General features: G+C 46.2%; 1 protein-coding gene across 1 annotated transcript in view; it reads right to left on the bottom strand.

The window, feature by feature from the left end:
- Window positions 1-17,504, bottom strand: part of LOC115329322 — a 40,974-nt gene that overhangs the window by 1,038 nt on the left and 22,432 nt on the right. The gene's annotated exons all lie outside the window — the stretch shown is intronic.

Below are 17,504 nucleotides of genomic sequence, written 5' to 3'. Positions count from 1 at the left end.
CAAAGATACATTATTTCCCGAACGTGGCGCTTGCAGAGAGTGCTCGCGTTCAGGCCACTGTTTACGTCATATTGGGATTTTGTTGCAGGACCCCGGCGCCAAAAATGTGGTTTTCAGTTTATTAAAAAACAAAATAATTTTCGACAACAAACGTAACGAAACGTTTCAGCCTAGCAGAGTGTCTATATAAAACGTTACGGTGTAAATACACTTCGCTAATCAGATACAAATGTAATTTTAAAATGTACCTCCGTACAGAAATACACTTATATGAAATTATTGATAACATACTGCGATATATTTGTTTCGCGCTACTGTCCTGCCCTAATCTATTGCAACCGTTTAGTCGTTATTTATGTTTTGTTGTGTTATCCCGTGTGTAAAGCACTTGCATTTTATTATCTGCTTCATTATTCTTTGTTTAATAGAAAAAAACACCTTAAACATTTTAGCGTGATACTTCGATTGAATCGTAAAACCGTTGAATAATATACAGGCCAATAAGCATGGATATGACAAAAACAGGTATTCCGTGGTGCATGCCTTACATAAGTTCCCTTATAAACGACGCCTCTGTCATAGATGTTATCAGTACACGCTGGAACGAGGCAACTCACATCTGGAACGCAGAAATTTGAAGCAAAAAGGCTTTTTTTTATATATGTACTCTTTTTAGGGGTAGGTGTCGGCCTCATAAAATTTGCTTGAAGTGTGGTCACCAAAAGTGACCTCAACACACAAACGGGGTCTAATTTCATGCAAGATCTATTATGGCGGCGGGCGAGGAACTGCTCCATCAGGTAATTTCAAGGAACAGCCCGGGGGCAGGCCGCTTGCTGGATAGTGGACACGACAAACATTTTGAAGGCCAGCCAGTCTATACTTATCACCACCCTTTAATATGAAGGTGTATGAATGGCGTTCCAAAGCAAGGGTTTAAATGATGCAATTAGTAAACACTCAATGTTTCGACGGTATGAAGAAGAATCTTACAATGGGCCACCTGAACAAATCTACCACGCAGAAAAAAACTCCAGTCACACTACTGGACTAGTAACTGTTTAATGCTCCTGCTTTTCTTTTTCTTTTTGCTTGTGATTGATGATTTCTTTTTTATTTTTATCACGTAATTCGTGTTTCCTTTTGTTTTTCTTTAGGTCAGTTTTCTATTCTTTTTTCCTGGATTTTGGCAGTTGCGCATTCTTTTTCAGGGGTGAGGCTGGCGTATTTTTCTTTCTTTTACACTTCCCCGTACACCATAGCTCTCCCCAGGAACGCTTGCTTCTGGTGGTAGAATGCAACTGAAGGGCACTAGCACATTTCTCCCCGTTGACCTTGACTGCAAGGATAAAGGGAAAATCGCATCGCTGGAAACTTTGCTATGTTGTCTCCTGACCAGCAGCGATTATGCCCTTGAGCGAGCCACCACCCCTGCTCGCGAACTGCTCCCCCCCGCTTCCCCCTATTGAGCGCTACATCATGCAGTACTTCTTAGAATGCCACCAGAGTAGAGCTCCCATGAGGTAAGACAACGATCCGGTGTCCAAAATAAACTTCATTAGCAATGTACGATATTTTGAATGCAATGTTTCATTATAGTCGAGCACTTATGTATAGCTAGGCTTCTATTCACACATACTAAGTGTGTGCGCGGTCTATGCTACCAGCCGATAGGACCAATCAAACTTCAAAAGCGCAATGTTGCGGTATTCTTTATGGCTATCTTTGTGTTCTATTATCGCTTAATCATATAATATATAGAGACGATCCAGTAACTTGCGCGTAAAGTATTGTGCACGTGATTGTATCTATTTATGCATTTGACTGCGCTCGTACGTATCATGAAAACAAAGCACAGATATAAAATATTAACATCTCCCTATAGCTAACGGAACTAACACGTAATTATAAAACGTTGTAGCAAAAGTCTTGTAATTAATTTGCGCCACAAATTATTTACCGGAAATGAAACGTTCCTGTTACAAAAAAAAAAAACAAGAAGCAAAATTGAATAGAAATAAACCGTTATCGTAAGGGGTGGTCGTTCAGTAACATATAATATTTCATCACTAGCAAAAACATTCATTGTTAGGGTAACTTTTAATTTTCCAATTTTGTGAATAGAGCACTTTTAACTTTGCGTTCCAAAGCGACATCGGTGGAAGCCCTGCGCGGACCGAACACCACACTACCTTTAGATAACTAAACACGCCAGCCACCTCCTGGAGAAAAAAAAAAATGTGGGCCACCAATCTCTCGGAGCACGAGAAATTGAAGGAGGACCGAAACTAAGGCGAGGAACATCAAATTCGGAACTAGGGTGGGCTAGAAGGGTGAGAGCAGTCTCGCGACTCATGCTACCGAACGCCGCGCAAACTAAGTAGGGGAAGCAGAACCAACTTCGCCTCCCAGGACTATTCTCCATTTCGCGCTAAGTGGGACCGCAGCCGATGCTAGGACTCGATGGAGCCAATCAGGCAGCGGCAAAAGTGCATCATCACAGTGCTAGTCGTCTTAGTGCGTCATTATAACCAATTAAAGCCAATCACGCCGTGTAATAGCTCCGCGATCTTGCACATGTTTGTGCGTGATTCGTTTAGCCGCTGATAGCAAACCAACTAAATCAACGAACGCCATGACAATGCACTTTTGGCGCTCCATGATTGGCTCCTTTAGATCGAAGTGTCGTCTCAGGTCGGGGTTGAAGTGCAAAGCAGTATAGAAGAGTTGACGACGCTTTTTTCGCCCAGTGCGCGAGAGGGCGAAAATGAGTGAGTGAGGGTACAAAGCTGAGAGCAACTCTGACGGGCGTGTTCTTAAAGACCGACGTGCAGTTCGCGCTTTCTACTTTTGCCCGCCTCCTTCTTTCCTATATCGTCTACACTTTTTACCTTGCCCCAACTGTGCTCCCCTCGCAGCTTAGGAAAGGAGGAGCGCTAAAAAAAATTATCTTTCCTATAAAAAAAACAAAAAAAAACGAGGTTGTACGTCGGCCTTTAAACTCTACTCGACTTAAGTCCAACTTTACGCAGTCGAGCGGAGAACAGATGCACACCTCAACTCATGAACTATTTAGCTTTAAAGGCGGTTCTCGGCAAGCCCTCCACAGACTAATTCGTCGAGATTTTGTACTCCAATCAACCGCTCCCGTGGATGTCTAAGACGGGTTTATACCACATGTTTTGTCTAAAACGTAATTATGGCAAAAAATATGAATACATATATGGTCGTTATCTTTAAAAATATTGAAAACCCAATTTAAACTGAAGGCACCAATTCAGTGCTTGAAAAGCACTGAAATGGTGGATTTGAAGCGTTTTTGTGGCCAGCTTGAATTTATATATTTTTTTTTTTACGTAAAACAAGCAGAAGGGCTTGCCAGTCTGTCTACAGTTGGCAAAAAGACTTTCGCATTCAAGTACGTTTTGAACCTTCTTGTGTCCTGGTATCTTTGAAGTGTTTTCTACATTCAGCTATTCCAACCGTATACATTGGTAACTGGCCCATTTTTATCGTTAGCATCCTTTGAAATGCTTTTGCAACGTGAAAAATGTTGAACATGATTGTAAACCTGAGACTAAGGCAGAAAAGAGAACACAACAGAAGGTAGTAAAAGCACTTTGCACTCTGACTATTTTTATGAAAAATGTGGGTGTCCACAACAGCCTACGCCCGATGAGGCCCGCCTCGACCGCCCCGAACGAGATAATTCAGCGGACGATACGGAGGAATCGTCCGCTAAATCATCATACGGAGCGAGAAGATACGAATGATTTCCTGTCTCAAAGTTGGATTATCCGGAGGCAGCGCTTTGTGCTTTCACCGGTCCATCACCAACAAACAATCCTTGAGCTCGCCGCCCAAGCTATGCCTCGTGACATCTTCTTCTTCTATTCACCTGGCCTCCGCGTGCTTATGCCCGGCCCGCTCTTGACCACGATCCTCACTCGTCCGCCCCTTCAAATGTGAGACTGCGAGGGCTCTAGAACCCGGATTCTTCTGAGCCTTCAACGAAATTCCCTGGCCGAACACGGCCGCGTCCTCGACGGCCACTGGAACAGCGACGGGCGTGGAATTAATTTTTTTCTGGGCGAAGACGGCTTGTTGCTTCGCTACATTCCTACAATCGACGAACAGGACAGTAATACACTCCCTTCAGGTCTCTGTCTCGCTACTCAAGAGGTTTATGGCCAGAGACTCCGCTCTGGCTCGTGGTAGTAATGACAGCAAGACTTTCTAAAAGTCATGTCGCGCCGCTACCGGGTCGTGGATAAAACGGGACGTATTCAGGTACACTCTTGGATGCCCCAATTGCCAGAAAGAAAATTCAAAAGGCGAGAAGTGTTTGGGTTTGATGTTAATTGTGTTAACTGAAATTGCCAAAATTTTCCCCAACGCCCGTTGAAAGACCCTATCTGCTTTCTGTTCCTCAACAAGCTTTTCTGTGCTTCCCACTTTCCCTGAAGTAACGAGAATCTGCTCTCCTGTGTAGCGTCCTTAAACTGCTACGATACCCATTTGGGAATCCGCGGTCTTTCCTGTCCACACGCTGCCGGGCTCCATGGTGTCCTCGGCTGGCGGAGGGGGCTGTATACGCATCGAGGTCCTGTAGAAAATAGTGAACCTACATTCCATCAGAGAATGTCGACTATGTTTACGTCGGGACGTTGAACCCCGGTCGGGGCAAAAACGTAGCCCTAGCATTCCCAACATCCGCAACAGCGTCTCGAACGTAACCGTTGAGCTATGATCGCTGGACGCCGGGACATCCGTGCTCCAGGCATGGCAACCAATTCAAAAAATAGCTCTGCGGGCGGCATACGAAGCATGAATTTCATGGTAACTTGTGGTCGTATGAACGAGTGATGTTAAGAAAACGTAGTCGAACGCTAGTGAGTGCATAGGCTTTGTATATTTTTCGGGGCTTCTTGTTTACAGCAAGCAATAAAAATGAAAGAAGGTGGAACACGATAGCTAAATATAAACCCTCGCTCGTCCCCAAACCGTGCAAGCTTGTTTGCGTGGCTTACTCGGTAGCGTGTCTGGCTCGCAACCAGACACGCTACCGAGTACCGTGTCTGGTTGCGTGGGCTCGATCGCGCTCCGCTTAAAATGCTTCGTTCTTTTATTTGAAGGCAAATAAATTACTTATCGACCAATCATAATTTTCTCGTCCTGCCGTCGTCGAAGGTGGCTTTTCTGAGGAACGAGCTCCTTAACGCTACCAGTTTAGAACACAGGAGAGCAATTTTGACGTGTTCATTAGCAGCAGCTATTCAGCGGACATGCACAAGGGTTTCAGCCCACAGTTGAAAATGAAAGCCGTTTACAACTCCCTGTAACGCCGGATTAGAGCGCGACTCTTTAGGAGGACGAGGGGAAGGGTGCTGAGGGGAAGGTATATCCCTCCTCCCCCCTCCCTCCTCCTCACCTCCTCATCCTGTCTGCTTCTCCTCCCTCCGAGCGGCGTCGCAGTCGTCTCATGAGGGTCACGTGACCTCACGGGGGTCACGTGACGATGACGATGACGTCATCGGTGACGTCACTGATGACGTCATCAGTGACGATGACAATGGGGATGCCGATGACGTCGTTAGTGACGTCACTTATGATGTCATCAGGGACGATGACGATGACGATGCGGATGCCGATGATGTCATCAGTGACAATGACGATGCCGATGACGTCACTGATGACGTCATCAGTGACGTCACGCGTCCCATAATGCACCCCCGGGTACGCCGACGCCGACGGCGACGCCGACGCCGCTCAAGCCGGAAACGGGCGCCTAAGAGCTCCGCTGTAAAAAATACCGAAATGACAATTCAAGCTCACACTGAAATTAGCATGTTGAACACATGGTTTATACTGACACTATCACAATCATTAACTCCTCTGTACCAGATGCCTGTGGTTTCACACCAAAATGTCTAACTAATACGCGTATGTCTGCTGGCGTAGAGACGTCAAGAGGCACCAGTACTTGTCATGAGTGTCACGGCTGCATTTGGAATGATGCCCAAGATAAAAAAAAAAAACTGGGCTAGTTAGGAAACTTTGGTAAAAAGAACTCACTGCAAAGCACATCTTCTAAGAGACAAGTCTGCAACAAATGCCCGATGCCTCGTTAATTTCAGACAAGAAAAAAATGGCCACTATTCTTTTTCTCACATCGTTACCGGACACGAAATAGCTTATGATAATTTTAAGATAAAATGACTAAATATTTTACGCTGGCTAAAGCAAAACTCGAACTCTACCAATTCAATGCCTGTAAAGCAGATTCGTTTAAAGGTGACCGAAACATAGGTGCATCTTTTGCACAAAAATTATGTTTTAAACGAAACATGCAGGTATAATCTCGTTTGTAGAAATCCCCGGCAACGCTGCAGAGGAGTACGAAATTTCGAGGAACTCATTCGTGGAAGAATCGCCGAGACGTATGTAAATGCAAGTGCCTCTTGAATGAATGTGGATAATTTTTTCTCCACTCGATTGAGTGGAGTTGGAGTTGGAGTTGAGTAGCGTCTTAGAATACGCCCGTAAATATGTGCAGTGACTTGAGTCAATCAAAATTACGTCATTGACAAGCAAGATGCTGCTTGACGCAGAGGAGTGCGTAGTTGTGGCTCTGCTGTCTTCTCTAAGAAGATACCATGGTAATAATAAGTGACGCGGTGCTGCCCACGGATTTGACATGAGCGCTACCCAAAGTGCACAGATTTGGACATTCATTGGCCAATTCCTTGAAATGGTCCTCTGGCCAATAGCCAGACAGTGACCGGCCATTCGCTGATGATTTGCCTTTCTGTGGCCATTGGCCAATGACCATTGGCCATCAGTCATCGGCCAAGCATTGGCCGATGAATGGCCACCGTCTGGCCACTGGTCACAGGACCATTTCCAACTATTGATCCATGATTGGACAAATCAGTGCTGCTTGGAACGTCAGCGTTCGGACTTGTCTTCAGACAGTGAGGACAGAAGTTTCAGCAGAGCGCCGACGCAGCACTCGAGTTCAATATTTGGCCGCGGTTTTGGCCTCCTGTAGGTGACGCTGATATTTCATCACTACGTCCTTGGTACTCTGGAGGTGCAGGCGTTGGACCGCTCTCGGACGCCAGCAGAAGCAAGCGATTGCCGCACGTCCCCTATAGCCAATGCTACCAAAGTCATATACTTGATTAGAGAAATACTGGATACTTTTACAGCTCTCAAGACACGGAACTTATAGCGATGCCAAGCCAAGAGAAGGCGGTAGCTTGAATGACTAAAGCCTAGCGGGTGAGGAGGCCTTTCTGTTCGGGCGGAGTGTTCGGCATTGTTAATGACCTTCCGTATTTAACATCGCAGGGCATTTTTAATTTTGAGTATCCAATGCCTTTCTTGAATAGAAAAAGCTCCAAAGTCTTCAGGTTATTGTTGCGTACACTAGCATCATCTCTTCGTTAAGTTTCTGATTTTAAAATTTGTCCCTACCAGACCGTTTGCACTTCTGCAGGGTGTAGAGACTTCACCACTAGTATTTCCCGGAGTGTCCAACGCTCGAGGGCGGTACCGCAACACAGGCAACAGTGCTATGTACCATCCGCACACAGTAAGGGATTTGCCACAATAAATTCATTCTTTCAGCCTGTTCAATTTTAGTAATATTGCATTTTTATCGTGACACAACGTGCTGTGGCATGAAATGCCCTGCATATCTTGAACTTTGTGAGAGGGCTGTAGAAAAATGTGCTACACTAAAGTCAGGCGAAAACACTTTCTTAGAGGTGTTTTCCCTTTAAAAACAATTTAGCGAAGGCTATTTTACTAACTAAATTGAATAATGTTTGCTTATACCAAATTATTTTAGATAAATTTATTGCTCTTAGATATATTATGCTTTGCGTAAAATACTGGCGTAAACATAGCTAAATTCTGGTAACCTCCTTAATTGAGGAAATCACCTGATAATAACTCTATTTGGTTGACGAGTTTGTTAAGTGATAGAGCAGTCAGCAGGGTTGTGATTCGTTGATGTGCCATTTGCTCTGTTTATAGGGAGTATCCAGGTGACATCACGAATCGCTTGGTGCAACGTGTACGCCATTCAATTGTATTGCATTTGGCTGTGCTTCATTCTATAGGGTTGTATAAAAAAAAATGAAACAAGGGCTCTGGGCTTGCATAAACAAGCTAAGTACTGCTGAAAGCTGAAATGCTATGAAAACGTAGCGCCAGCGGTGGTGACTGAATTCGGAATATTTAGAGCATGGCATTACTTGAAACGAAAAATAGAAAATACAAACTAGTTATATCAGCCAAAATCTTCCTCAACGTAGTATTTCTCGAGAGGACATACAACAATGTCGGCGAATGTATCATTCATTGTAATGATAAAAAAAAATATCACCAAAAGAAAAGAACTGTACCTTCTTTCTTGCTAAAAAGATTGTTTCCTTACTTTAGTAACTGCTTCGTGAATGCTACATACGTCCACCATTTCAGATCTTGCTTTGATAAACATTGGCTCTAGGTGTTCTTCGGCTCAAGTAACAAATTGGATTTTTTTTGTGTGTCTTTTGATTCAGGTAACGTCATGTTCTCAAACTTTTCCATTTTCTCCCCACCAGAAGCATCGCACTCTAACGGAGTTCCAGCTTTCTGTGATCCGCAATTTATTTATTCGACCAAAAACCAGACTGTATTTCTTAGATCAAGTTTGATGCTTCAAAGTGAACGCCAGTGCGGGTGCATAGAGACTTTCTACGCTTTTCGCGTCTTTGCCGTGAATGTACGTTTTGGAATGAGCGTGAAGTGAGCATCATGATCCTACTTTAAGGGCCCATGAAACGACTTTTCTACGTCTGCTAAATGCTACTGAGATTCCATTCCTAACGTTCATAACCAAACAAATTTGCCTTAGTCTTTCTTTCTAAGCAATGGATGTAGACAAAAAAAATCAAGAAGTATGAGCATCGCTCATCCCCTCAACTCGGAGCAAGAACCTGGAGTATAAAAAAACTAGCTCAACTAAAGCCTGTTACCGCTGCTTGGCTTTTCGCTCAGGCAAATCGCAAATATGGGGTGCACTCTAATGAAAACACAGTCGTGGTAAACTGTGTAAGAGTATTTAGAATATTTATCGATCACGCCGCCAAACTTGCATTAATCGAAGAACTTCCTTTTTGTGAGCGCCTTTTCTGCTTGAGTTTGCTGGAAACACAGTTACTTCGATCCGAGGCAATCGATGATAGCGTTGTTGACATCAACAAGTACGCGACTCAGAGAGCACTGGTAAACACCAACGTTTTCGTCACTCCCGACGGTTCCCTGCAAGCCGCCGGCACCGTAGAAGCGTAGATCTTCGAGGACTTGTTGTTCGACCGTCAGCACACGGGGCCCTTCGCGACACTGCTGGAGGTTTCCGCGAAGCTGGTCGCACAGCCAGCGAGTCAGCCGGTATTTGCCCAGAAGCCTCTCATCGCTCGTCTCGAAATAATCGTGGTGATCTTCAAAAACTCGATCCGCTGGCAAACCCAACAGTAGAGATGCATATGTTAGGGTCGCCATCTTTTACGATGCAGAACGATCTCCGGCTTCGTCTCGACCACTCAGTAAACTGCCTCGTCAAGGTACATCGGACGACATTTTGACGTCCCAGCCAACTGCATCATTTTACGAGAATAACTCGAACTGCATGGGAAAAAACTACATTTCAACGTCATGTCACATCACCGGAGAGAATAGCCAATCAGTGCCCGATGCAGTTTTCTACATCATTAAGTTTGCGTTCCACCACAAATAGACTGTTGAAAACAAAGCGAGGTGGGAAAGAATTGCTGCCAGCTTGCTGTGTGCGACGGCTGTAAGGGTCCTCGGCACAAGCATAGCGAGACCGTTTGGGCCGGGACGAAGCGAGTGACCCTACCGGTGAGTGCGCTCACATTGTTCGAAAAGTATTGTAATGCATAGGGAAATATAGAACGGCATCCAGAGAAAGAAACTAGCAGAAGGTAAGTGACAAGGCGAAGTGGTAAAATTTATACATAAATTAACCTGGAACAGGGAAGGAATAGAAAGACACATTACCGGAAGTGACAGCACACAGCGTCTTGGGACACACCTTAGAGTTTATGGAAGACAGAGCCCTTTTTTAGGGACAGGGTGCCTCAGTCAAAGCCGTATAAATCTTTACAAGATCACATCTACAGCGCTTTTACATAGAAACAATAAAAGCCCTTTCTCATAAGAAGCAGGCCCGGAAACCAGCAAGAGACCTTGATCTTACTCTAGTATCCCTCGCACTTTTCTCGTCGCAACACAGCATGCAAAAAAAAACAAATTATTTATTCATTTATTTATCAATACGGTTTCCCCTAATCAGGTCGGCTACAGGACCAGAAGAAAAATGCGCGATTACAAGTTGTAACAATAGACTTTGTACACTTTATGAGAACATTCAAGCGCAAAATGATCCGCATACACTGAAAGCTAAAGTTCCATACGCGTTAGACTATCCAGCTAGAGACAGCATTATTATTGTTCTGTTTATAATATCACAATGCAGCTCGTTCCATATTTTTTTGCAGTTTTAACAGCCAAATAATATTTGTAAATATCATTATTTAGACATTGCATTTCAAAGGTTTTATTGTTTATCAACCATATAGACGAAGTTCTTAAGCATTGTAGCAGATGTAGGGAAGTGTCAATGTTAAGCAGTCTTCCATAAAGCTGAAAAGAAGTTTAAGTTACACTTGCAAAACAAATTTGGCTTTCTTGTCTTAGACAACCGAGGAGACACTAACACAAATTCCTGCAGAATTAATACTATAGTCACATTTACTGCTGGTTTAACCTGATTAGATTCTCTCCTTACAATTCTAGTGTAGTTTCATTCCAGAAAACTTTTGTTGCACTCTTCTAAATGTTTTAAATCTCTTCATTAGGCGACTTCAACGAAACCCCTCTAGTTTGTTTTAAACATGTTAACGTTTATGCAGCGGCCAGCCTGACTGAAGTACGACAAATAACACACCAAATGGATGAAACATAACGGTTTCTATGCACTCAATGACCGGATATGCGTGCCTTGTTGCGCGACATTGCTGAATACCGTAGAAAGGCGTCAGCTAGCTAAAGCGAAAGTCAGTCAAAAAAGGCGCGAGGTACACCTAAGCGCTTATGAGTTGTAAATACGAAAGCATGCACGTCATTCTTCCGCTCCCTTATTTCGTCTGCAGCGTATTCGCGTCGACAGCATAGCGCGCCCTCTTCTCGTCGCTCTGACGTTGGACGTTTCGTGTTAGCGGCGCGCTGACGGATACGCAGCGCCATGGGGTAGCGGTGGCTGAAACTGACACGCAGCGGCCAGGGGGAGCCTCGTCAGCGCTCGCCAGCCAATGGGACCGAAGCCGAAATCCATCAGCTTTACTCCGCTCCTTTGGGATCGAGAAAACCAGGGCCCGTTAAACATATCGAGGGGCTTTAGGGCCCGTTTGCTCAAAGCGCTAACCGCGGCAAAACTTAGCAGCAGTACCTGGGTGTCACGATTATGAAGGAGAAAGAGGAAGAATCAGGGAAGGGCGAGCGGCCTACAGGCAAGCCGAAGGGTAGAAAGAAGAGGAGATAAGAAACAAAGGGTGTGCTTGCAGAAGGACGTCCTTGGCTCTGCTCCGAGGCGAGGCCACCAGCCACTGGCCACGCTCCAGTGTAGCGAAGCAACCTCACCGATCTCCAAGATTCTGACCTAGCGACATCGCACCCCAGAGAGGACCACGACAAGCAGCTGGCCCGGCTTCAGTATTCCAAGGTCGTGAGTGACGATCGACATTAAGGGGACTGGGTCACGGGGACCGATAGGGTTGGACTTTTGGGATTTACCTTCTAGTACATAACAGTAGTGTTCTTTACGTTGTAAATATATGTTTTATTATCCCTCTTGCTCGACCTCTGCCTCCACTGATTCAGTGTACCGTACTGGTCCAACGCGACAATTCGGCGAGCTAGCCAGGATGCCCTTAATTTGATCACGCCGGCCGGAACGTGCACAGATTGGTGGAACCGAGTGAGGCAGTAGGGATAGCGAACGATTATTGGCGGTGGGGAAAGAGTTAGGCTACCAAGGAGACGAGTTGAGGAAACGAATAGAAGACGAAAAGGCTAGCGCAAGGGAAGAAAGAGCGATGGCTAGGCAAGAACGAGGATTAGAATGCGCTAAACTAGAGAAAGAGCGGGAAATTTTGCAACTTAGATTAGCGGTACAGGAAGCCGCAGGGACCTTCTCTGAGAGAATTAGGGACAATAGGGAAGGAGGGACGAACGGACAGAGACACCACTTCAGTCCGCACAAGCTGATTCCCCAATTTAAACGATGCCCGGGATGACCTGGATGCATATCTTCAGCAGTTCGACCGTACGGCGGCGGGACTTGATTGGCCCGAGCAAAAATGAGCCCCAACGTTAAGTCTGTGCTTGACCGGCGAAGCACTTACACTAGTCGGTCGTATGTACCCAGCGGACGCATTGGATTATTCGAAAGTGAAACTGGCACTCATGCAGAGATTCCGATACACGAAAGAGGGCCACCGAGAAAGATTTCGAGAAGCAAAACCCGATGACGGAGAAACGAGAAAGCAGTTTGCCGACCGACTAGCAGGGTATTTCAACCGATGAATAGAGATTGCAGGCGTGGAACGAACGTTTGAGGCCCTTCGGGACAAGGTACTCGTCGAACAGTTTCTACAGAGCTGTTCTAGTCGCTTGTCGGTGTTCCTTAGGGAACAAGACTGCCACACACTAGAGGAGGTAGCTTCCAAAGCCGATTTATAGCTTGAGGCCCACATACCATCATTAGCAAGCAAGCCAAAGGTGGGAGAGCTGACTAAGAAGTTGAGCACGGAAGACACAGAAAGAGCAGCCAGCGGTGGAAGCAGAAAGACCATCCGCTGCTTTCTCTGCAACAAGGTCGGTCATAAGGCAGAAAACTGCCCCAGCCGTCCGTCCACGTCCAAGACTTTGACTTGTTAGAAATGTGGCCGCACCGGGCACCGAGCGAACACTTGCGGGTCGACACTAGACAACCGGCCTCAGGCGTCCTGTGTATGGACGTCGCCAAACCACAGGAGGAGTACCGAGGTAGGTGAATCCTACGTGACACTTCAGGACGGCGTCAAGATTCCAGTGGTGAACGCTGCTGTTGGACGAGCTCCAAAATTTCTGGTTGAAAACATGCCTGTGGTGGAGGGACGTCTTGGTGACCGCAAAATAACGGTTTTGAGAGACACCGGTTGTAACACGGTCGTCGTTCGAAATGAGATGATTCCCCCCGAGTCGTTCACAGGAACGTTGAGTCCGGTGTTCTCGTTGGACAAAACCGTGAGGTATGTTCCGAAAGCGGAGATTCTGTTAAGGACCCCATACTTTACGGGAAAAGGAATGGCAAGATGCGTGAGCAACCCGTTGTACGACTTAGTGCTCGGGAACGTGCCCATGGTGCGAGACGTGAACGACCCCGACCCAAATTGGAATCAGGTTGAAGAGATGAGACCAGCTAGGAGGTTGGTAGCGCGGACGTCGACAGAAAAGACAGAGGAGGACAGCCGGGAAGGTATCGTCGAAAACGTTCAAGAGGGTTTTTCACAGCCATTGCAAATGGCCGCACCAAGCTTTGAGCCGCGCAGTAACGAGCCTATGTTCCCTACGAACACGATAGAGGCGGGAAAAAATAAAGATCTACCAAGACAACCGAAAACCAGACTGATAGTACCACAGGTTTCACCACTAGAGGCAACATCGGAAGAGATGCTCACGGAACAGAAAAATGACGAAAGCCTCAAGAAATGTTTCCGTGACTTCGGCAAGGTCACTGCTAGGCACGGAGGGAGAACGACGTTGAAGTTTTTTTTTAAGGAACAATTTGCTTTACAGGAGTTGTACCTTCATCTCGGGAAGGAAAACGAAACAGCTGGTTCTCCCCAAGAAGTTTAGAAGAACTGTTGTCACCATGGCCCATGATGGCATAATGTCGGGTCACCAGGGAATTAACAATACGATAGGCCTGGTCGCGGAAGAATTCTTCTGGCCAGGAATGCAAAGCGAGATTCGCCGATACGTACGGTCATGCGACGTGCGCCAGCGGACCGTGCCCAAAGGAAGAGTGGGCAAAGCGCCCTTGGGCACAATGCCAACCATAGCGACGCCCTCCCAAAGGGTAGCCATTGGTATCATTGGCCCGTTTCGCCCAAGTCAGATTCGGGAAAGCGATACATACTGACCATGGTAGACGTAGCCACTAGATACCCAGACGCTGTGGCTTTGCGCACAATCGGGGCCCCTGAAGTGGCAGAAACCCTAATGGACATGTTTACGCTGTACGGCGTACCGGAAAAATTCTCAGCGATCGAGGATCCAATTTTACATCGGATCTTATGAAGGAGGTGAGCCGTTTGTTGTCGACGAGGCACCTTCTGACGACCCCTTACCATCCTATGTGCAACGGCCTGGTTGAAAGGTTCAACGGCACCATTAAGCAGATGCTCAGGCGAATGTGCCAAGAAAGATCTCGAGATTGGGACAGGTACTTACCAGCACTACTTTTTGCTTACCGAGAGGTGCCCCAATCTAGCTCAAGATTTTCTCCATTTGAGCTATTGTATGGAAGGAGGGTACGAGGACCGTTGACCATCTTAAGAGAAGTATGGTCCAATGAGGCAATGACTCAAGAAATGAAGACCTCTTACAGATACGTCCTGGAGTTAAGAAATAAGCTCGAGGAGACGCGCGAGATGGCACACCGCTGTCTGGAGGGTGCTAAACAATGATATTAGGGCCATTACGACCAGAAGAGTGTTAAGCGAGAAATGAAAGCAGGAGACCAGGCGTTAATACTCCTCCCAAGTGACATCAACAAAATGCTGATGCAGTGGAAGGGTCCATTTGAGGTCACTGCCACAAGAAACAGGTAGATTACGAGTTGGATATAGGAAGTAAGAGAAAAGTGCTCCATGTCAACATGCTGGAGAAGTATGAAGAAATAGAAGAGCACGAACAAGTCGCCCTAAGGTGCGATTTTGCAGTGGAAGTCGACGGTGACGATGACGTCAATGACGATGGAGACGGGGACGAAGTCCCAACGCTGCCTCTAAAGAAACAGCAAGATGAGCAAGATGTAGTCATTGAGGCCACTTTGGACACGGAGAAAAAACGCCAAGTGTTGGACTTGATGGCTGACTACAGAGAGGTCTTCTCAGATCTACCAGGCAAGACTAGCATGATCAAGTGCGACCTCAAGTTGACCACCTATACACCAATACACATAAAACAGTACCCATTGCCGTTAAAAGTACACGAGGTGGTGGAGGAAGAGATAACGGAGATTTTTATTTTTTATTTTATTTTTTATTTAGGTATACTGTTAACCCGTTAGGGTTGTTAGAGGGGTGCACAAGGCACGAGAATACATATGACCAAATACAAAATGGGATGGGCGTTGTAGAGAGATCAAATTCGCCGTATAACGCGCCTATGGTGATGGTGAAAAAATCGGACGGTTCGAACCGGTTTTGCATAGATTTCCGGCGACTGAATCAAGTACTGGTGTCCGATGAAGAGCCCATACCAAGGGTAGACGTCACTTTTGCGAAGGTGGGACGCAAAAAGTTCTTGTCTAAACTTGATTTAGTCAGAGGGTATTGGCAGATACCCATGGATGAAGTGTCTAAAGAAAAGACAGCATTTTCATCATCGAGTGGGTGTATCAATTTAGGTTCATGCCCTTCGGTCTGAAAACCGCAGCAGCAACTTTCACGAAGTTTATGCGGAAGCTGCTAGAGGGTATACCGGACGCATACCACTACATTGACGACGTGCTGGTGGCGGCAGACTCGTGGCAAGAACACATCGACACACTGAGGGAAGTTCTGAACAGGTTGCGCTCTGCCGGTCTAACAATAAAACCCAAAAAGTGTGAAATGGGATTTCACTAGATAAGCTTTTTGGGACATCGGATAGGGTTGGGATTAATTGCTCCGAAACAAGAGATCCTGACGAGAATACAGGACTCACCGAGACCAACTACGAAACGACAAGTTAGATCATTTCTCGGACTGACGGGATTTTAAAGGGAGTTTATACCCTACTACGCACGGCTCGTAGCTCCCCTGACAGACCTGACAAAGAAGGGGGCACGAAATGACGTGGAGTGGGAAGAGGAACATGAAGCAGCGTTCCCTCACTTTAAGCAGTTGCTAGCTGAGCCACCCATCTTTATGGCTCCGGATTTAGGAAAAGAATTTACATTGCGGACTGGCGCTTTAGACGCAAGCTTGGGAGCAGTGCTCCTACAAGAGAGAGACGGGGTGCTACATCCAGTTGCTTACGCCAGCCGAAAACTTAGTAGGGCGGAGAAGAACTTCGCAACAATAGAAAGGGAATGTTTAGCAGTGGTTTGGGCGGTGGGAAGATTTACGATTTATTTGTACGGTCGAAACTTTCGGGTTCAGACAGATCATCAACAACTAGAGTTCATTAATAAGGCAAAATACACGAACAACCGTATCATGAGGTGGAGCATGAAGCTACAAGATTACAGCTTCCACGTGGAGTACATCAAAGAGAAAGATAATGTGGGCGCTGATTTCTTGAGTCGGATTTAGACGAGGGAGCAGATTTAGATGATAATCATGGAGGAGTCTGTCCTAGTATTTTTTGGGTTAACTTTGTGTTTGCTGGGGGATGATTCAACACGAATTAAGGGACTGAGGATTGAAGAGTCCACAATCCTATATTTTGTTGTGAAAAGGGTAATTGCAGGTCAAATCAAGTACCTTCGTTTTCGAGGTTGAGAAAGTCCTGCTGCGACACAAGCGCGGGTGGTGTTGAGAAATAGAATAGGGCTAGTACCGCACCGACGGTTTAGTACTGGGTTGCGCACGCGGGCACTGGGCGTGATAAGCTGTGTGCTATGAGTGAAGTGTCCAGATGTGCCGTGCACGTGACAGCTTCCCAACAATCGCCTACGGAGAAAGGACAAGAAAATAGAAAAAAGAAGCAAGAAAATTCATTGTATGAATTTCTGGAACGTCGGGGGCATTGTCACGATTGTGAAGGAGAAAGAAAAAGAATCAGGGAAGGGCGAGCGGCCTACAGGCAAGCCGAAGGAAAGGAAGAAGAGGAGATGAGAAGCAAAAGGTGTACTTGGAGAAGGACGTCCTTGGCTCTGCTCCGAGGCGAGGCCACCAGCCACTGGCAACGCTCCAGTCTAGCGAAGCAACCTCACCGATCTCCAAGACTCCGACCTAGCGACATCGCACCCCAGAGATAACCACGACAAGCAGCTGGCCCGGCTTCAGTATTCCAAGGTCGTCAGTGACGATCGACATTCAGGGGAACTGGGTCACGGGGACCGATAGGGTTGGACTTTTGGAATTTACTTTCTTGTACATAACAGCAGTGTTCTTTACGTTGTAAATATATGTTTTATTATTCTACTCGCTCGACCTCTGCCTCCACTGATTCCG

The sequence above is a fragment of the Ixodes scapularis genome, unplaced genomic scaffold (assembly GCF_016920785.2).
Source record: "Ixodes scapularis isolate PalLabHiFi unplaced genomic scaffold, ASM1692078v2 PGA_scaffold12__126_contigs__length_90152505, whole genome shotgun sequence".
Taxonomy (NCBI): domain Eukaryota; kingdom Metazoa; phylum Arthropoda; class Arachnida; order Ixodida; family Ixodidae; genus Ixodes; species Ixodes scapularis.
The sequence above is the reverse complement of the archived record's forward strand: the minus strand, read 5'-3'. Positions and strand labels throughout refer to the sequence as shown.